The sequence below is a fragment of the Schistocerca gregaria genome, chromosome 7 (genome assembly GCF_023897955.1).
Source record: "Schistocerca gregaria isolate iqSchGreg1 chromosome 7, iqSchGreg1.2, whole genome shotgun sequence".
Classification (NCBI taxonomy): Eukaryota; Metazoa; Arthropoda; class Insecta; order Orthoptera; family Acrididae; genus Schistocerca; species Schistocerca gregaria.
The window spans coordinates 467,853,159-467,875,741 of NC_064926.1; positions in this window are offsets into that span (position 1 = coordinate 467,853,159).

Here is a 22,583-nt window from a genome sequence, read left to right on the forward strand (position 1 = left end):
GTGAAACCTGGTGCCAGGGGGCCAGTGCTGCGGCTGTGGTGACATCAAAAGAACCAGAGCAGAAGTGCTTGGAGCCATCCGCCTCGCATCGCCTTGGCGCTTTGAGACATTACAACGCCACTGCCATACAAAGCTCACCCTGCTGTCGTAGTCAGTCAGTGTGGATAGTTTCGTCCATTGCATGCTGCAGACATGTTTTGTGTTCCGACTTTAGTGTCTAGTGGACTATTTTACATGACTATATTTTATTTGTTTATTTTAGTCTCTTAGTGTATTGTGAATTAAGTTTGCAATGGATAACTTTGTTGCTAAAAATTCATTCTTGGAAGTTGATGATACTGCAAGTCAATCTCCAACAATTACTGTGTCATCAATTGCTTTGTCGTCTTCAGGCCAGAACTGTTCACAGCCAAAACCAGGACAATGAGATAAGGGAAGATCATTTCAGAAGTCTTGGTTGATCAAATATACACGGCTAGAATATGAAGCATCAACCAAAAAAGTTTTTTGCAAAACCTGAAAAAGAGGCAGATGCTAAAAATCTATTACAATTTTCTTCAAAAAACGAAGATGCATTTACTTCCATAGGGTTTTCTGACTAGAAAAAGGCTTTGGAAAAATTCTGTCTTCAGGAAAATATGTTTACGCATAAACAAGGCATTCTGAAACTAAATTCTATCTTTAACCGAAGTGTGGCCTCCCAATTGAATGAATAGTTAGTTAGTGATATGAAGAAAGACCATTTAGCTCTTGAGACAATTTTTACTACTGCACAATTTCTATGCCAACAAGGACTAGCAATTAGCGGGTACAAAGATGTAAACTCAAATTTTTTTCAATTGTTGGAACTCCAAAAGAATGACATGCCTGAGTTTAAAGATTGGTTAGCGCTTTCGGGGTATAAGTGGATGTCTCATGATATTCAAAATGAGATAATTGATCTGCTAGGAAAGTCTGTGTTGAGAAAGGTATTGGCTTTAATCACGAAGACTGAACATTTTTCTATTATGGTTGATGAAACAAGTGATCTTCGATTCACAGATAATTGTCATTTTGAATTTGTACTGTCAATGATTCCTTAATCATCAATGAAGACTTTTTTGGCTTATACGAGACCCCCAACACTGAATCAGAAACTCTGTTTAGTATTTTAAAAGATGTGCTTGCTCATCTTGACTTGTCAATGGATAACTAGAGGACAGTGCTATGATGGTGCCTCAAAAATGAGAGGTAAGTTCAAAGGGCTAAAAAAGTTAGTTTTGGATATACAATCAAAAGCTTGTTGTGTGCACTGCTCACAGTTTTGACTTGGCTGTTGTAGACAATCTCTAGCATCTTACGTCTATGAGGGATATTATGGCTTTAGCTAAGGACTTAATAAACACCATAAGGGAATCCAACAAGAGGATCAGCCTTTTCAGAAGCTTACGCCATGAGAGTGCCAATGACAAGCTGGTCTATGACCACTTTGTCCAACTTGATGGACTATGCGAGCTGCTAGTATCTTGAGAATATTGAAAAACTTTGAAGCACTTCTAGAGTTTTTTGAAACATTTTCTGCAGAGGACAAAACAGAGGCATGTTACAAATGTGCAGGCTACCTTGAGTCAATATTACAATTCAGGACTTATTTTTTTTTACTTCTTTATTGTCATGCAATGAATACATGAGAGGATGTCAATGAAAAAATTCAGTGCCCTCATGTAAGTGTTACTGATCTGGAAAAAATATATGAGGGCTTGATTTGTATATCGAATGGAAGGCACGATAGTTTTGAACACTTTTGAGAATTGTGTTTAAAAGAAAAACCTTCACGAGTTGATGATCCTTTGCTTGCTCAGAATCAAAGTATACCAAAGAAGTACGAAAACAATGAAGCTAGCTCACCGCACACTTTTAAAACCCCAAAGAAATACTACAAAGCTATTTACATTGAAGTTTGTGAAATGGTGCAATCTTGCATTACTGACTGATTTGCTTCAACTGGACTCACACAGGTCATTGCAGTTGAACAAAAGTGCTTGCTTTTAGTAAACAGAAGTGAAACAAATTTGGAAAAATCAACTGAGTTTTTAAAAAAATGACCTAGACATTCAGAGACTGTGCTTACACTTGAATATGTTAGCCGATATGGCTAATAAAAAACAACTGGTCTTAAAAAACATGCGTGATGTAAGAAAGTACATTACACAAGAGCCTGCAGTTGGAGAAATGTTATGTGAAGTAGTGAAGTGCATTAAGCTTATGCAAGTAGTTCCAATCACGGCAGCAACAGCAGAATGGTCATTTAGTGTCCTCAGATATCTGACTTCATATCTCCTATCAACAATGGGACGGAAGCGATTGAACAACTTGGCTGTTCTTCATGCCCACTGAGACGTTTTGGATGAATCGGATATCCGACCACTCATTAATGACTTCATCTTCAATAATCCAGCCAGGCAGTCGACATTTGCACCTTTCTGAAGACACTCTAGCCCTAATAACGGCATTTAGAGTAATATTAAAAATCATAAAATAGAGAATTAAATACATACATAATGCTAAATTTTGTTTCGAAATATTACTACTAGTTTAGTTCTGTATTACTATACTACTATAGTACTGTTTTAGTTATTTTCAAATACTTAAATATTTTTAAGGTGTGAAACCTAATGAAAACCCTCCATTTACATACTTCTTGACTGAAAGCTATTAATCATACTGTATTAATTTTACTAACTGTATTGAAGCATTAATTTGAGAAATAAGCTATTAATCAAAGTGCTATTACTGTGCGACAGTAATATTTTATATTTATACTTTTAATGATAGTTTATGATTTATTTAAATATAATTTCAATCTTTTCAGAGCTCTATATTCACTGCTCTGTAATAGCCCGTGATTATTACTGTAAATTAAATTACCTTTTTATGAAAATACCGCACGTGTTTATGTTTTCTTTCTTTTTTCAAAGCCAAAAAGTGTGTCAGGCTTGTTGAGTTTCCTGGAGTGTTGAGTTATCAAGAATCCAGTTTTTGGGGTTCTAATGTTGATCATAAAACTCTTAAATGGTTAAAAAAGCTTTAAAACTAACTATTTTTCACCAAAAATTTAGAAATTTTCGCAGGGCAAGACCCCCAGTATGCCCCCCCCCCAATATTTTTTATAAGTCGGTGCCCCTGGTCAGGGGTACTTTGCACTCTTTGTTTCAATCATATATTTCTGAGATAGGCAAATGATAAAAATCTCAAGATCTGTCAATGAGTAGGAAAATTGGAAGAAAGTCAAAATCCTATACAATAGCAGAATCCTGAAAGGTCTCATACTAATACTTCTTTGCTCCTTTTTCTCAACTACCCAGATGCCCCTCCTGTGTTTTGTTCTTGCACTTTCTCTCAGTTTGCAAGTGGAGGAACAGATCATAGACACAACCAGTAGGCTTCCATCCTGGCAGTGAGTGAACTACTTCAGAATATAACCAAGACTTCAAAACAATGTTCCCAATCTGCAGCGGCATGTGTGCTGTTTTGAAACCTCCTGGCAGATTAAACTTGTGTTGGATTGAGACTTGAGCACACAACCTTACCTTCTCCAGGTGTCATCCATGACATTAATCAGCCAGAAAGTGTCACAGACAAGATTGCTCGAATACTTTTCTGCACATCCAGAAAACATCACCCTCATATTGAGACTACAAAAGTTAAAAATAGTGATATAAGGATATAAGACTTGTAACAGTGCCAAAATATTTCTGAAAGTGTATTGATAATACTAGAGAGGAAATGCTAAGAAAACTGAACAATCTCTTCTACACAAATAGCGCCTTCACACTTAACTGTACATTAAATGTGAGAATGATTTATTATGGATTTGTAATGTGAAAGAGAGAATTGCTGGGCAGTACTTACCTTCAGAATAAATGTATAACTATGCTGATACACATGTAAAAGCAAAAGGGTAAACTTTTACAAGAGGAGTGAGGGGGTGGGGTACATTGAGGTCTCTCTCATCCTGGAGTCTGAGTGGCCTGTATTTTTTTTTTCTTTTTAACCTTCCTTAACATATCCTTTATGGATATCAGGTACACCATGGTCTAGGGGTAGTCTCTTTGTATCCCTGGTCTCGAGTTCGAAACCCACCACCGCTTAAATTAGCACTGGCAGCCAAAACTTCTGGCATAAGAAGTCACCCTCATTCTGCCAATGGCCTTGTCAAAGAGGACGGAGCAGCAGATAGAGGTTCAGGACACTCTCTTGTCCTTGGGGTGGGAAACTGCCCCTAAGAATGGAAGAGTCAGAAATGATCAATGGCATGAGGATGCAGAAGGCAATGGAAACGACTGCATTAAAGACACGTAACGTGCATCCATAGGACATATGGCCTGTGACTGAAAAGTGTCATGACGATCTCACCATTGGCAAAAGATTCTGGAATAGTTCTCCATTCAGACCTCCGAGAGGGGACTGTCAAGGTGGAGGTGACCATGAGAAAAAGATTGAAGAACCAATGATAGGATAACATTCTACAAGTCGGGGTGTGGAATGTCGGGTGCCTGAATGTGGTAGGGAAATGCAAAGGCTCAGTCTAGATATAGTACGGGTCAGTGAAGTGAAATGGAAAGAAGACAAGGATTTCTGGTCAGATGAGTAGAGGGTAAATCAACAGCAATAGAAAATGGTATAACAGGACTTGGATTTTTTATGAGTAGGATGATAGAGCAGAGACTGTGTTACAGTGAACAGTTCAGTGTTACAGTTGTTCTTATCAGAATCAACAGCAAACCAACACTGACAATGATAGTTCAGGAATACATGCCGACATCACAAACTGAAGATGAAGAGACAGATAAAGTATATGAGGATACTGAAAGGGTAATACAGTATGTAAAGGGAGGTGAAAATCTAACAGCCATGGGGGACTGGAATGCAGTTGTAGGAGAAGGAGTATAAGAAAAGGTTACAGGAGAATATAGGCTTGGGACAAGGAATGAGAGAGGAGAAAGCCTAAGTTCGAGAATCACAAGAGGAGGTGTTATACTTAGAAAAGGCTGAATGATACACGAAAATTTCATTTAGATTATGTCATTGTCAGAAAGAGATTCTGAAATCAGATACTGGATTGTAAGGTGAACCCAGGAACAGATATAGAATCAGATCACAATATAGGAGTAATGAAGAGTAGGCTGAAGCTTAAGAGATTAGTCAGGAAGAATCAATACACAAAGAAGAGGGATACGGAAATTCTAATTAATGATGAGATACACTTGAAGTTCTCTAAGGCTATAGATATAGCAATAAGGAAGAGCTCAGTAGGCAGCACAGTCAAAGAGGAATGAACATAGAAATCAAAAAAGAAATGATTGTCAGAAGGACTGACCCAGCATGCAGGAAAATCAAAATAAGCTACAGTGAAGTTAAAAGCAAGGGTGGTAACATTAAGAAACTGATGGCAATTCCACTGTTAAATGCAGATGAAAGTGTGGTTAGCTGGAAAAAGTGCATTGAAGGCCTCCATGAAGTGGGAGATTTGTCTGACGTGATAGAAGAAGAACCAGGAGTCGATTTAGAAGAGATAGGGGAACCAGTATTAGAATCAGAACTTAAGAGAGCTTTGGAGAACTTACGATCAAATAAAGCAGAAGAGATAGATAAGATTCCGTCAGAGCTCCTGAAATAGTTGGGGGAAGTGGCAAGAAAATGACTATTCACGTTGCTATGTAGAGTGCATATGTCTGGTGACATACCATCTGACTTTTGAAAAAATATCATCCACACAATTCCCAAGACTGCAAGAGCTGAAATGGTGCAAGATCTTCGAAATTCTGAGAAAAATGGGAGAGATGGGTAATATACAAAACATACAAGAACCAAGAGGGACTAATAAGAGTGGACAATCACAAACAAAGGGCTCCAATTAAAAAGGGGTAAAACAGGGATGTAGTCTTTCGCCCCTACTGTTCAATCTATATGTCAGAGAAGCAATGATGGAAATAACATAAAGGTTCAGGATTTGAATTAAAATTCAGTGTGAATGAATATCAATGATACGATTCACTAACGACATAGCTGTCTGGAGTGAAAGTGAAGAAGAGTTACATGACCTGCTGAATGGCATGAACAGGATAATGAGTAGTGAATAGGTATTGAGAGTAAATCGAAGAAAGACAAAAACAATGAGAAGTAACCAAAATACGAACAGTGAGAAACTTAACGTCAGGATTGATGGTTGCGAAGTAGCTGAAGTTAAGGAATTCTAATGCCCCAGCAGCAAAATAACCAATGACAGATGGAGCAAGGAGGACATCAAAAGCAGACTAGCACTGGCAGAAAGGGCATTTCGGGCCAAGAGAAGTCTAATAGTATCAAACATAGGCCTTAATTTGAGGAAGAAATTTCTGAGAATGTGCATTTGGAGCACAGCATTATGTGGTAGTGAAATATGGACTGTGAGAAAACCAGAACAGAAGAGAATCGAAGCATTTGAAATGTGGCGATATAGAGGAATATTGAAAATTAGATGGACTGGTGAGGTAAGGAATGAGGTGGTCCAGTGCAGAATTGGAGAGGAAATGAATATGTGGAAAACACTGACAAGGAGAAGGGACACAATGGTAGGGCATCTGTTAACACATCAGGGAATGACTTCCATGGTACTAGAGGGAGCTGTAGATGGCAAAAACTGTACAGGAATACATCCGGAAAATTATTGAGGACATAGGCTGCAAGTGCTACTCTAAAATGAAAAGGTTGGCACAGGAGGGGAATTCATTGTGGACCACATCAAAGCAGCCAGAAGCCTGATGACTAAAAAGAAAAAAAATTTAGAGTGGAGGGAATTATTTGCTCTGAAAAGTAGATAGTGTGTCCCTTGGGAGAGCATTGTTGTTGCATCTAGATCAATATGAGAACAAAGACAACCTCTGTGTGGGGTGTGGCGATCTACGGTTAAGCATCTCTGGGAATGAAATTAAAAAGAATAATGATCATTTAGAAACTTACATTTTTATTTTTCTCAGATTGGACAATAATGGAACTTTCCAATTACATGGTTTAAACAGTGTACCTGAGAACTGTCTACCTCCACAATCCACACACTGCCACAGTCATTTTCTGAAATTTTCATGCACTCTTTCAAGCATGTCTTCTGGTATTCTTGCCATTTCAGCCTCAATACTGTTTGTAGGTCTTCCATGGTGTTGGGACATTTGCAATACACCTTTGACTTCAAGTGTCCCAAAAGGAAAAAAAAAAAAAAATCACATGGGGCTAAGTCAGGTAATCGTGTGGGCCAGTTGAGATCCCCCATCCAAGAGATAAGCCTTCCAGGAAACATTTGCCTTAAAAAATTCATGGTAATGCCCACTGTGTGTGCGGTGGCACTGTCTTGTTGACACGAGGTATCCTGTAATTGCATTACCTCAGAAGCTGGCTGCAGAAACTCTTGCTGCATAGATAAGTCACAATCCGAATTCACAGTTACAGCATGACAATTTTCCTGGAAAAAGTAAGCGCCAATGATGCCTACTCATGATAAGGCACATCACACAGTGACACAGCCTGAGTGCAGTGGTTTCTCAGAAATTTTCCTGTGGTTTGTATCATTCCAGTACCGCATATTCTCTTTGTTTTCACGCCCACTGAGGTGAAAATGCACCTCATCAGAAACAAACACATTTGCCCCATGGGTTATCGTCTTCACAAGATGTTCTTCATGTTACACAATCCTGTTCTGACAATTGCTGGACCACACACATTTTTAATGTGTGTAAATTCAGTTCATTGTGAAGAATCCAGCGGCGAGAATGTCTTGAAATGCTAAGAGCAAGTGTGTGTTTCTGAGCCGAGTGTTTTGGAGATTGCAGTATTGCTGCTGCGACTTGTCTGACATTTTGTGAAGTTGTACTGCTTCTTTCAGGTTCTCTTCATACACATGACACATCCTGTTGTTCTGAATGCATTTACCCAACTTAAAATTAATTGCCATCCAGGAACACATCCGTGTGGGTGTACTGTAAATCACAAACGAAAAGGACGCTGCACTGCAATGATCGAATGGGAATTCAAGAAATATACTCCAACACAAAACGAGCATTCCTCACATGTCCACTGCATTATTGCAACTGAACAACAATTGAATACAAACCTCCCATCGCTCACTATAAACCATGCTCACTCTCCCCTTTATTCGACCAACAGTGAAGCCACAAAGTGAATTCTAAAAAAAAGCAATTTACCATGCTCCACACTGTATAATTCAATAATACCTTTCAAAAAACGATATTATAAACTAATATTAGCACTCAATCATTTGTGCTTAATGAACTTCACCTAACTAACCATCAAATAATGCACTAAGGATGAAACAACCCATCATCAGCAAGGAGAGATATAACGATCAACAAAGTGAGCAATGAGTAGGATCTTCACACCCTTTTACATTTATATGCATCTGACAGTACTATACATTTCTCATCCTGAAGGCAAGTAGTGAGCAGCAAATCTGTCTCATAATGTATTAGTTTTTCACAGTTGAATTTTCCTTTAATATTATGGATTTGAACATTCCATCATTGCATATAAGATAGCTTTCTGGTGGTTAATGCATACAATGTGCCTAAAAATCACAATCAAGTAACAATATGATGAACTATCAAATATATTCAAAAACAACACTTGACTTGGAGATAAGCAGAGTTGAATCCTGGTGGCGGAGGAAATTTTCACTGCCAGTAAACAGCCAGCAAGGAGAGGAGAGGTGGTGATTTAAAGTTCTTCATCATCTGTCTGTGCACCAAGGTCCTGGATTAAATTTCAAACCTCTCTGCAGTGTCTGACAAATAGAGGGCATGTGACACTTGATGATGATCCATCTGTCAGATGGGGATGTTAAGCTTGGTGTTATTAGAGAGTAGTAGGTTATGTGCTGGCACTGGGTTTCACTCTCTCCATTATATCATCATCATAATTATTATTAAACAGCACAAGCATAAAACTACACTATACACTCTCATTATAGTAAACTCCATAAATACACATGTGACACAACTCTCACATATTTGCAAGGAAAAGGGCCAATCGCAGAGGATGAACACCTTCTTCCTAAGCCGCTGAACCCACCCTGCTATGGTGCACCTATGATTGAGTGCCAGTGGCTGAATGTCTGCTGGCTGCAATATTCAAATGCCCATGGCTCCACTCATGCCATGACAAGGCGAGGAAGTTGGCAGGAAGGCCAGCAGAGGATGACTCTGGTAGTTGCACCGACACTATGATCGTCACATGCAGCTAGAATCAGCGTGCGCAGATCAGCACTGTGTTCTGCTTCTGCAACGCAGCCCTGCAGCCAATCAAAACAAAGTAATCCTCCATGATGCAAGGATTTAAGCTCTCACTGAAGCAGCAGAAAGGCATGACATTGCCTGAGTGAAACTCATAATCATCACCAAAGCTGCCGCCACTGCAGTTGTTGCCACCCAGTCCACCATTCACCACTGCTCTTCTGACTGAGATGTTGCATTACCAGGGACCGGACACTGCCAGCTGAGTGGGTCTGGACTAGGACATCATTTAGGAGATTTTAGTGAAGAAATTTAACTTGACGTCACTCATACTTATAAAAGAACTTGGCATTCAAGACGAGTGGACTAGTACCATTTCAGAGTTTAACTTTTGTTTCCACTATACAGTCTAGCAAGTGACTTCATTCTTAGCAGTAGCAAGAATAGCCTTTCACGCTGTCTAACAGTTATGTGAAAAGTGTTTGTTTAGTTGGTATTTAATCTGGAAAACTCTCCTACTACATTTAAGTTGTTTGTTCAAATAATCAAAATTGTATGAATAAACAATTAGTTGATTCAGTCTAGCTTCCGTGTCTTGTGTTGGACATAAAAACAACACCCAGTGGAATCTCTCAGCCAACAGTACCATACAACATTCATATTTTTACATTAAAGATGTACAAACTGGTCATTTACATTTTTGAAATAATGTCTTTTGCTTAGTATGAACAATATTGGTTTGAACTAAATGAGGGTATGCTGATACTGCAGGAGGAGACGGGGGTGGATTGTTTTTAAACTCTGATGTTTCTTCAATATCAATTAACTCAGTGTCAGTGAATGAGCATATTACTACAGATATCTTCTTCTTCAGACCACATACAAAACATTTATCTATTAATTAAAAGATGAAGCAAGAATCACACAAGTTGTAAAACAAGAAATGCTTACAGCAAGAATATTTATACGACATACTTTTGAAAACTGTGTTGATGAATATCTGAAAAAAAAACCTTACATAGGGTATATAACCTCACTTTCTTCCTCACACAGTATGATGAAATACTTCTTAAAAATCATGGCCCATGATGCTGTAACACTTTACTGAAAAATGTTTCTCGCTCTAATATATTTGTGGGAGTTGTCTGCTATACTAGTATTACAAATTTTGCTTTGTTTTTGTCTTATTCATACTGCAGTAACCATCCCCACTGCAAGACTTGCCCTACACACCCCTACTACCACCTATAACAGCCCTGTAACTGGCAAAACAGAATCTGCCAGGAAGTTTCATATCAGTGCACACTCTGCTGCAGAGTGGAAATCTCATTCTGGAAACATCCCCCAGGCTGTGGCTAAGTCATGTCTCCACAATATCCTTTCTTTCAGGAGTGCTAGTACTGCAAGGTTCGCAGAAGAGCTTTTGTAAGTTTGGAAGGCAGGAGGCGAGGTACTGGCAGAAGTAAAGCTGTGAGGACGGGGCGTGAGTCGTGCTTGGGTAGATCAGTTGGTAGAGCACTTGCCCGCGAAAGGCAAAGGTCCTGAGATTGAGCCTTGGTCCGGCACACAGTTGTAATCTGCCAGGTAGTTTCAAAACAGATACTATCAAAGGGAGAGCCACCTGCGAAACGACACGTCATATACCAGCTGCTATGTAAACACTGTTCGGCCTCCTACATCGGCATGCCCACCAACCAAATTATCAATTAGGATGAATGGGCATAGGCAGAGGGTGCATACTGGCAACTCACAATATTCTATTGCAGAGAGTGCTCTACATCATCACATTCATTACCTCAGCGCCTGTTTCACCATACGCGCCATTTGGATTCTTCCTCCAGACACGTTTCTCAGAGCTCTGTAGGTGGGAACTAACACTACAACATATCCTTGGTTCTCACCACCCATCTGGCCTTAATTTACGTTAATTTCTTCTGTCTCAGCATTTCTTCACAGTAACTACTCTTTGCTTCACTCTGTTTTAGTTTTCTACTTATTTCATTGTCTTACCAGTTTATTTTTCACTGCCCCCCCCCCCCCCCTCCCACCTCTTTTACATACAATGCACTTAGCTTTCCACTCTTATTAACTCGTGCAGGATGTTTAAGCAGTAATCTCCATAAACATATTACCCAGTCTTCCACCTTTAAGCTCTCAGGTTTTCAAATCTCATCTGCGGTTCTGGATTATCTTCCCAAAATCTACCCCTTTTCCTAGACCTCTCCAGTCCTTTTCCTTCACCCCTCTTCCTTTCTCCCTTCCCCTTGGACCCTTCTGCCTGAAGTAGGAACCACTGTCTCTGAAAGCTTACCAATTACAGCTGTCTTATGTGTGTGTTCTGCCACCACTTGGTGAGTAGATTTTTTATCTGTCCAATTAAATAATTTTGTCATACTACAGTGATGACTATGAAATCATTGTCTTTAAACTTGGACACACTGGATACATTTAACATTATTGTTAAAAGAATAGATTGCTACTCAACAAATAGAGAAGATGTTGAGTTGCAGTCAGGCACATTGAAAAGATTGTTGTACTTTTGACTTTTCAGCCACAAGGCCTTCTTCTAAAGTAGAAAACGAACACAGACATGTACACAAGCACAAATCTCACATGCACGACCACTGTCTCTAGTGCTATGTCCATAGCACCTAGAGACAGTGATCATGTGTGTGTGTGAGCTGTGCTTGTGTGGATGTGTGTGTATTTTGTACTTTAGAAGAAGGCCATTCGGCTGACAGCAAAATGTGTAATATCTTTTTGTTGTGGCTGTCTGTGACTCAACATCTCCTCTATATTGTGAGTAGCAGTATATTCTTTTCATAATAGTGTTATTATCTCATCTTGGAATTAACAGTTGTTTAATTTGCTATTAAACTGATATTAGCTATATTATGTACCGATATGTAACTTGCATGTTTCTTGTTATGTACAGAAATACTTTGGGCTTGTCCTCTATCTTGCACATGTACTGCAAGTAAAACGTTAGATCAATAATAATGGGATTACATAGGTAAAACATAATTAGAATTATGTGCAGGTTTAACACACTTCATGTGACCCAGGCAGAACAGTCAGATTTCAGAAATAGTCATTTGAAAGGTAGTGGTAGAGGAATGTTATAGCACAGCCTAGGGTTATTTCATGAATGAATCTTTCACACTGCACAATATTTCTTAACAAATTAAAACTGTGTGGCATACTGGGACCTGAACCTGGTTCCTTGACCTACAAAGGCAGTATTCTTTTTGACTGATCACTCATTGAATCTGATCTGTTAGTTCATATCTCCTACTTTCCAAATCTCCCACACGGAGTCCTTAATACCTCGTTGGACTAGAACCTCTGTGAGTAGAATGTCTAAACAATTTCACTGCCATCTATTTGCTCCTGATTTGCTAGTGCAACAAATATGCTGGAGAGCTCATGAGAAGTTTGGAAAATATGCATTTCTTTTTTTGCTGCAGAATTTTCACATATCTATCCTTCAGCCATCCCCTCCTTTGTCTCTGACATATCATTTGCCCTCCCTGCCACTCTGTACCCATCAATTTTCAAATGTTGTCTGTTAGAATTCCATTACTGCTTTCTATTTAGCCCCCAAGTCCAGAGTGACTTGTTTTTATTTATCCCTTGAAAGTATTATGTTTACATACATTGTAGTTGTATTTCTCCTACTCTTAGTAATTAATTTTGATGACTAGATTATGATGTTAAGAACTCAGTTTAACTAAAATATGCACAATGAAGAAAGCTTTCAGGTTCTTTTTCAGTGTCCTTAAGTAATTAAAGGTACTCTTTTAAACTGGGACCAAATATCTAAAACTTTTATTTCAATATATATACTGCTGATTAATCACAATGACCACAAGTGACTCAGTTAAATTCACACAGGTGCCTGGAGCCTTTCTTCCTGTATCACTTTCCCTTGCTCTCGTGAATAATAAGTACAGGTTAAAATCTGAGCTGTGTTCTTCCATGCGTTTCTAATCATTTGGTAATACACATTACCTTGTTGTAAGATTTCATCTTCCCCCCTCAGAGACAATTGCCACATATGTGTGAATATAATCTCCCATGATGGATTTGTGACCAAATCAGCCAAGAGTGCCTATCATGAGGATTATCAGCCCAGAGACTTCTATTAAACATTTCCCAATCACAACATAATTATCTCAGCCTATGCACTCCTGACACTGGTTGCAGAGAGCTTTTCATCAGATCAGACATCCTTATGTTTATCTGTCCCATGAAACAAAATTTTACTCTTTAGAGAATGTTCCCCATTGGAAATTACCGGCCAGCAGTAGTCCAGTTGTAATGCTACTGAGTGACTTCAAAACTTTTGTGTTACCATGTTCTCAGACACAATTTGACTCACAAACTTAGTTCTTGCAGAAATAAACAAGAAAAATTGGCCTGTTGACTTTGGTTCTGCATCAATAAAACTAAAGGAGTGTAGTGTTAAATGCATCCCAAATGTATGGATGAAGTCATACAACTACGGGAAACAAAGTCACATTAAAAAAGTGAAATTATTGACACAAAATTAAATTCAGTGTGGGTACTCACAACAACAACAACAACAACAAAAATAATAATAATAATTGTGCCTGGTAGTTAGTACTCTTTTATTCTTGACCTACATGATTTACCAAAGCTTCTCTCTTAAGCTTACAAAAAGCCATATCAATTATTAACAAATAAAAAATGACTTACAGCTACTAGAAAGAGGAAATTGGTTACTAAATAATACATTGAGATGAACAAGAAACTGAAGTGAAACCACGACATGGGTGATTTTAGCCAAACAGCTCAGTTCTCCGTGCTTTTCACTTAGAAGTCTCTTTCACTATTTTGCCTTGCAGACAGTATTGGTATAATACTTTATTTACCTTTGCTCATTTTGTTGTATGGCGTAATCTCCTGGAGCAACACTGCTAAAGTCAAAAAAGCATTTATTTTGTAGATGTGTGCAGTAAGTATATCTGTAAAGTTTATAACTGAGCATCTTGCAGAAACCTTGAGTGTTTAACAATCTGGTGACAACGTGCATTTACTCTGTAATATTTGTGGTTAGTGGTTACAGTGAATATAGGATGAACTTCAAAATTCACAATAATAATAGGAAAACTTTCAACTTGCAACCAATTCACAGAGCAATTGGAATCACTGGAAAGAAGAGATTGGGATGAATTGACGAAGAACATAGTGAAAGTTGCCACGGAGACTGACCCATTACTGAAACAAAAGAAACATGTTTGGTGGACAACTACCTGTGGGGAAGCAGTGATGCTGAGACACATGGCTTTGCTGAAGTGGAATTTGCAGAAGACACAAGAGAACAGAGATAAGTTCATAGAACAATGAAAGTTAACTGCCAGAACCATCAGACAAGTAAAATGGCAGTTCACAAATGACCAATCGACACAACTGGATAACGACTTCAAGAAAAACAACACCAGGAATTTCTACAGAAGCTTTAAACGGAACCTAAGCCACTACAGCCCACCTATCCTCCACTTCAGAGGTCCAGATGGGTGGCTAGCCTACAACGATACTGACAACTGCCATCTTCTAGTGATGTACTTCGAGAATCTCCTGAACTGTGAATCACCTGACACATTCTTTGATTACCAGGACAGCACCAAGCATCCAAACTCGCAACCACTGACGAAAGAAGAAGTAATAGAAATTATCCAGTCCTTGACCACCAGGAGAACACTCAATAGTGACCAAACTATGGAAGCAGGTGGGAGACAAGACTGTAAGCAAGTTGACGGAAATCATAAAAAGCATTTAGGTGACTGAAACATTACTAGTGACTGGACCTCTGCCTTGATTCATCCCTTACACAAGAAAGGGGACTTGACTGGCATCAATAATTATTGAGGAATCACATTGGTACTTGTCACATACAAGATTTTCTCCAAGGCTTTACTAAACAGAGGCGAACCTCAACTGGACCCACAACTAGGGGAATACCGGGCAGGAGTTATAAAAGGACACTCTTGTACTGAATAGATACTGAATCTGAAGTCAGTGCTACGACACGTAAAAATGGCTGGTAAGAAGTATGTCATCATCTTCGTTGATTTCAAGAAGGCATATGACTCAGTTGATAGACATAACTTCACGAAGATCCTGCAAGAACTAGGGCTAGATGAGAAGACCCACAGCCTTATCCAACAGACTTTAAGCAGCAAAAGGTCACGGGTAAAGTTCAGAGGAACCCTCTCAGAAAGTTTTGAAATCAAATCGAGAGTAAGACAGAGAGATGGTCTGTCCCATCTCCAACTGTGCCATGGAAAAGGTAATAAGAGAGTGGCAGAAGGAGTTAGCTCAAGAGGGGATTCCAAATGGTATCTCTCTGGGACATAAGTGCAATGGGCTCAATGTTGATTGCCTGGCATTTGCCGATGGCCTAGTACTTCTATCAGATTCAATAGAAACTTCAGTGAAACAACTCAATGTTCTCAGACAGCAAGCAGCAAAGGTTGTGCTTCATGTATCACCTGAAGAAACGCAGTACATCACGAACATAGGTGAATCTCGTAATACACTGCATCTAGACCAGGGAGAGATCAAGAAAAACAACAGGTTTAAGTACTTGGGAGAATGGTTGGAACCTAATCTATCTGAAGGAACAACACTATCAACTCAAGTTAACAAGCTAGAGCTGGCATATCAGCTGACGAAGAATACTTATAATAAAAAATGTCTCTCTGTAACACTAAACTGAAGCACTACCAGACAGTCGCCTGTCTTGAAGCCTTATATGCTTCAGAATGTTTAATACTCAATAGGAAGGGACTTACTGAAAAGCTCAAAATCCAGGAGAGAAAGATAATGAGGAAGATACTGGGGCCAGCCAAGGAAGGTGACAATTATAAAATGCGACCCAACTGAGAGCTCTAAGAGTACTGTGAAAGAATCACAGATGTAGCTAGGAAAAGACATCTATCATTTTATGGACACGTTTATAGGATTCATTGTGACAGATTGGCCAACCAGCTTCTCTGTTACTGGCAAAAGAGGAAGACCAAGTCACCATGGTTGATCGAAGCAGAGAAAGAACTTCAGGAACTGGGAATAACAGAAGGAAACTTGAAGGATCGGACAATACTCAGGAAGAAGCTTAGACAAAAGAGATTCCAGGACAGCCTACCAAGAAAGAAGACTGGTGTCCTCTGGACACAGAAGAGGGAGGAACAACACAGCCAAAGGATGTGTAACTACTGGGCAAATGTCAAAGCCCACACCAAATTCAATAGTTGAATGTCGTGGTCCTTAGTTGGCCTATACGAAATAAGAAGAAGAACAGAAATATCAATTTACATATAGACTGTGTCCCTGTCCACAATCCGGAATGGAGATTTACTTTCTGATACAAAAGGCTGCAACAGCTTATCAGTAGATATTAAACAGAAATTGTAAACTTCCAGATATTAGTATATATGTCAGAATATTTGGAATAAGGAATGAAAATCCTTGTTAACACTAATATTTAATACCAGCAGGTTTTAACTTTTCAGTATATGTATAGGTGATGGTGTCCTATGAAATCATTTGAGTTATATAAATGCTTAGTATGAAATAGTAGATAGAAACAGCATCTGAGTAGCGGAAGAGAGAAGAGCAGAAACTGGTTTTTAAGTAGATGCTTTTTGACTAATATACATATCATCCTGATTTATAATGGACTAAAAAGGAATCTGGAAGTAATTCCCATAATTAACAATGTTAGTAGATTAGCACTAGTTGCGACTGGTCATTAGTATACTCTACTGAAGTAGCATGCAGTGGCTGTTTCTGTCTGTTAATGATCCATTTTACATCCTGGAAGGCTCTACCTCATGACAGGATTTATGAAACACTGTGTGCTAATGAATGTGTGCTCTTAAGCCTATTTTTCAGCAGAATTCACTGACATGAAAAATAAGCTGTTTTACTGTATAATGCTGATTGATCTCCAGCACCATCATAATTGATAATCCACCTTGTGTAATAAGACAAAAAAGGTCATTCCGAAATTAATACCTCCTATTTTTGGTGCTGACTGAGTGTCCAAGTCAGATTATGTAGAAGCAGTAGTAATTTTTGAATATTACTACAATATTCTGTTGGTTCTTTTGTTCTGTGACAGATAGAAGCAGAGTAGCGAAGAGTTCCAAAATGGCATTCAGTATCGAGGTGCATATTAAAGAGAGATGTGTCATTGAATTCTTCAATGCTGAACAAATTGCATCAATTGAAATCCATTGATGATTGATAAAGTTGTATAGAAACAATATAATACACACCAATAAAGCCCTGGTTCTTTAAAGAATTGAACTCCAATGGACAAAACAGCCTCAAACTGCTGATAAATTTACAAATGGGTTAATGTTTAGAATATTTGACACAATGCATGTAAATTAGAAAAGGTTTGAAATTACATTTGAAGTTTGTTAGAAGTCAAGTGCTTTCATTATCGAACACCAGATGAGTATAGTCTGGATAATTTGCACTCTTTTCAGCAAAAGCTAATTGTTCATACATCTAAATATTTATGGCATTACATGTTGTACAACAATATAATTTTGCAGGTAGATTCACTGGCATATGTGGCCACTGTTTCCAAAATGCATTGCAAATAAAGTTAGTAGTAAAAAAGTAACAAATTAAAATGTCATGCATAATGTGGCAGTTTTAATGCATGAACAGTGAAAGTGTAGTAAACAATAAACTTTTTCCTTACACTGTTTATAACAGGGTATACAAGCGGACAAGGAAAAAAATTCCCGGATTTCTCCTGGTTAAAAATACACTTTCTCCCGGGAGGAAACATAGTTTTTCCCTGTTCATTGACAATATATTTTCTCTCGGAACTGTATAACTTATCAGTTCTTTTAATGGTTATGGTTTTATACATGGGCGTAGAATTTCCCAGCGCTTTAGAAAATGAAACACCTTTTGGAAAGATGTTTGATGTGCAGTAACATGTACGCTGGGTATTTTTGTATTAGGAAAGTATAAATTCGAATTCCACCAAACACTGCATGTTACTTTCCGAAGCATTGAAATCGAGATTGCTCACGTTACGTGATCTCGCCAGCTGATGACGGCGAACATTTAGAGCTTTAGGCACGTGGTGTAGCCAGCCAATAGCAACTTCAGTGTTAAGTAGCAGGACACATGAACAGAAAAAGTTAAAGTTTTAAATTAATATATATAATGTTGCTACAAGAAAAACAAAGCTTTCACATATAATATTGGTCTCTAAGGCCAACACACTGGAAGAGAAGCTATGCTTCCACATATAATGTTGGTCTTTTATGCACATATTACATTTTAAGATATATCACACAAATGTGCCAGTAAATTTTTTAATAACGACATAAAAGTGTGATCTCCTGGGCTATAAATTCTTCTAAGTGGCTTGTCATCAAAGAGATGATTTTTAAATGAGTCCCTGATTCCCAGTGAAGTAGGCATCGACCTGATATGCTTTTCAATGTGGTTTCAGGATGTAAATTTCCTTGGGTCCAGTACTTTGTTATCTCATGTCTGGTTCTTTGTTATGGCATAATGCCATAAGTGCTAGAGGATGAAAAGGTACACTTGAAATGCACCGAACAGTTGAAACTAGCCAATAGTTTGAAATTAAACCCTTTGTTTCAAATATATTGACTGCTTCAGCAGAAAAGATTAATAAAAGAAAATTTCTTCAGCAAACCAATAAAAATAACTTCATCGTTCTGCATGGCAATTAATGCTTGACTGTCAGAAAGGTGGAAATAAAATAAAATCTGAAACTAATAACATATTTTAGCGTTCCATAATTATGTGAATGTATTTTAATTCACATGATAGCTCCCGGCCAAAGAAATCAATTTTGTTTTCATTTGACACGAGTGCAGTAGACAAAGACGAAATAGCAAAATCACTAAATGTAAACACGGGTCACGTGGAGACTACCCGCTTCACTATTATAACTCAGACTGCTCTGAGCATCAGACACGTAACTACGATATTTCCGAACCGGCGCAATAGTAGATAGTTGCATCCCTCGAGTGTTTGAGATAGGACGTCAAAAATTAAGAAAAAAATCGAATTTTCAAAAATATTTTCATTTTATAGCGCACATTTTTCTGAAGACTCTGATACATAAAGCACATGTGTCCAAGGAATTGTAAGACATGTTATCTGATCTTAAGTGTGCCAAAGTGCAGTGCCACACCTCTTCACACAGCATTCTTCTATTGCACATCACTGTTTTTCAGTATGTGGAATTGAAACATGTATATTTTGTATTGGATGCCATCAAATTACATTCAGGACAGTGGAAATTAAAATGTCCTATGGTGCCTCTCTTCCAGTCAGCCAGTTTGACATCCTGCCCCCCTCCTTAAAAAACCTCTTCAGAAAATTTGGACTCTTTATTCCCTATTAGATAACAACGTACTGCTTTTGTGACATAAAATTAAGTATAGGATATATAAAACCAGTAAAGAGAAGAGACAAGCAAGACAGCACACATTTCTGCAATCCTTAGCTCCTAGAATGTTTTCTCTCTCTAATCTTGCTACAGCTTTACATGGCATGCTTTCCTTTCTGCGAAAGGATCTGTTACCTCATCAAAGTTCGTCAAATGTTTTGCTACATGAAAAATCGAAATGTTGTTGTCTAATACTGAAAAAGCTGTAATTACAAATAGGCCCAAGACTGGTGTGGTTTCTCGACCTGATTACCTATATTTTTTAACTGTCTGCGAGCTAAAACAAAATAGGCCTTTATAATACTGCAGCAATTGTAACACACGCCAACTAAATGAAACTGTTTGGCAGAAATGGTCATTTTTATAACATGCCAGAATATAATTCACAACGTACCAATATCAAATGCCTATTAGGCCTACTACGAATAAAAAGCTTTACATTAGGAAAAAGGTTTACACTTCATTCATATGCTCCAGTTTCTCAAACACGAGATCAAAAGTAGAAGTGCAAAATTTGTATATAAATTTGAAATCGTCTTATTCTTCCATAATTTGTGTGATGTCCCCGTTTCTTCTCCTTCCTCGTTCAAACAAACAATGTTATCATCACTAATTCTGTATCTATTCCTGCCGATGTCAAAGTTTATTTGCTGGTTAACTTCACTCTGCCAGAATCACCAGTTTAGTTATACTGCAATTATTCTCCGGTCAGGCATTGTTATGTGTTCGTACAATGCATTTTCCGCGCTACTTCCAGGATAGACCTTAAAGTGGCTGCTAGCCGGAGACCCTACAACTGGCCCTTGCTAGTATAGCGATCTCGCCAAAAATTTTCTGTCGAAATTTCATTTTCTTGCATACACCGAGAAGATACTATGTAATCTTTCTTACCTGTTAATCGTTTATTCGCACTCTGGTAGTCTGAATCAATGGATTTCGCTGGTAATCGTAACAACGCTCATCATTTACAAACCCAATCAACCAAATAATCAGACAGTGGTTGGCTTTCTTTCTTTGGGCTATACTCTGCTCAGCTCGTATAGCCCCTTTTGTCTGCAGGAAAGTTTATTTCTACATGTGACGAGGATTCTACTGACAGATACATCATGTACACTATGCACGCATTCACAAATCAACTTATCATTCATTCAGAAATCAACTTAGAATGTGTTCAACAATGTTCAAAAACTGACAGGGACACATTTCAAAGTCATACGAATAATTGATAGACCCTTGGGCGTGCCAGTAAAATTTTTCCCGGTAGCACCTAGCTGCCCCCCCCCCCCCCCCCTTTTTTGCTCCGACTGCTTATACAGCCAACATCCACGTTTCTGTAGCCAGAAGCGTAAGAAGATACTACTCAACTGCGCACGAGCTTGATCCCACTCGTAACTGCTAAAATAAATCTAATGTTAACAGTTGTGATGTCATGCTCATCGGAGGCAATTTGTTGTTATGAAGCATTGCATAGTCTTCCTGAAGTCTTTGACACATTTTGCTGTTGGAAGACGCTTGTATGAGCACTGTGTTTTGTTGCTGTAAATGGCGCATTTCCTTTGGAATTTAAGTTTTATTTTCGTTTTTTCTCTTGTTCATGTTTTATTGCTGCAGTATTATTCTGCAGTAGCAGGATACAGTAACATCCTTTGTCAGAGTATTGATTCTTACCAGTAAAAATTACAAAAAATTAACTGAGAACAAAAACGACGAAAAATTCCTGGAATTCAAAAAAAATCCTGGGTTTTTCCCGGATCTCCCAGGTCGTAGACACCCTGTTATAAGTGCAATACTTGTCTTAGTGTGTTCAGCCTTTCGCGTAAGATTATGTATCTTAATGAGTAGATAACGTCAGCATTATATATTTTTTAATTTGGCCACTACTTATGTGAATTACTGAAAATCAGATTTTTAGTTGCCTCCAGAAGCTGTTAGATAAAAACCTGCAACAGGTTCTGGGTTCTGTATCCCAGGATACTCACTTGGTAATATGAATGAGCAATGACAGGTGTTGGGTACTGAAAAGGTCGTGTGTGGAAGATCATGCCACAGTTGTCCTAGCTCAACTGCCACCCTTCACAATGAACAGCATTTCAACGAACTCAGTCACGATGATCGGCAAATTACAAGCATGAAATTGAGCACACAGCTGAATATTGGCTATAATGACTTAGACAAGAGGTTAAGCAATCGTGATTACAGCAAAACATGTGGAAAATGGTTGCATGAGTAGTTACAGAAGACCAAAAATATCACTGAATGGATATTTGTTGAGACCTGTTGGACCAATATGAGGTTGAAGGTGACTAATTTTTTAAAACCATCCTCACTGGAGACAAGACATGGTGCCACTCCATGAGTAAGAATTCACAAGACAGTCCAAGCAGTGTGAAAGCACACCATTCACCTAATCCAGAGATGGTGTACCCTTTCTTACACCATTGGTTCTCTTTTGACTGCAGCATGGCTGCTGCAGGTGATAGTATTGAGTCAATAGTGAGGAGTCTCTTGAGTTTGGAATGTGGACACAAGGTGCATGGTCACATTGCAGACATGAATGTGAATATAACACAGTTTGTAAACAGCAAGAGACAAAATGATAATGCACTTGATTTACACAGAATGAGTCTTACATTGATCCTTTCATATAACTGGAAGAAATATTTCTGGTAATGGACTTACAAGTACGACCTGCTATGCAGTGTAACACTCAGCATGATAGCTTGTGAGGTAGGCAGGAGAGTCAGACCCAAACTGAATCTGTATGTTGGTACACTGGTCAGCTTGACTGTTGTTTTTAGGCAGTTTCCCATGCTCTTTTACACAAATACTGGGCTGGTCCCCAA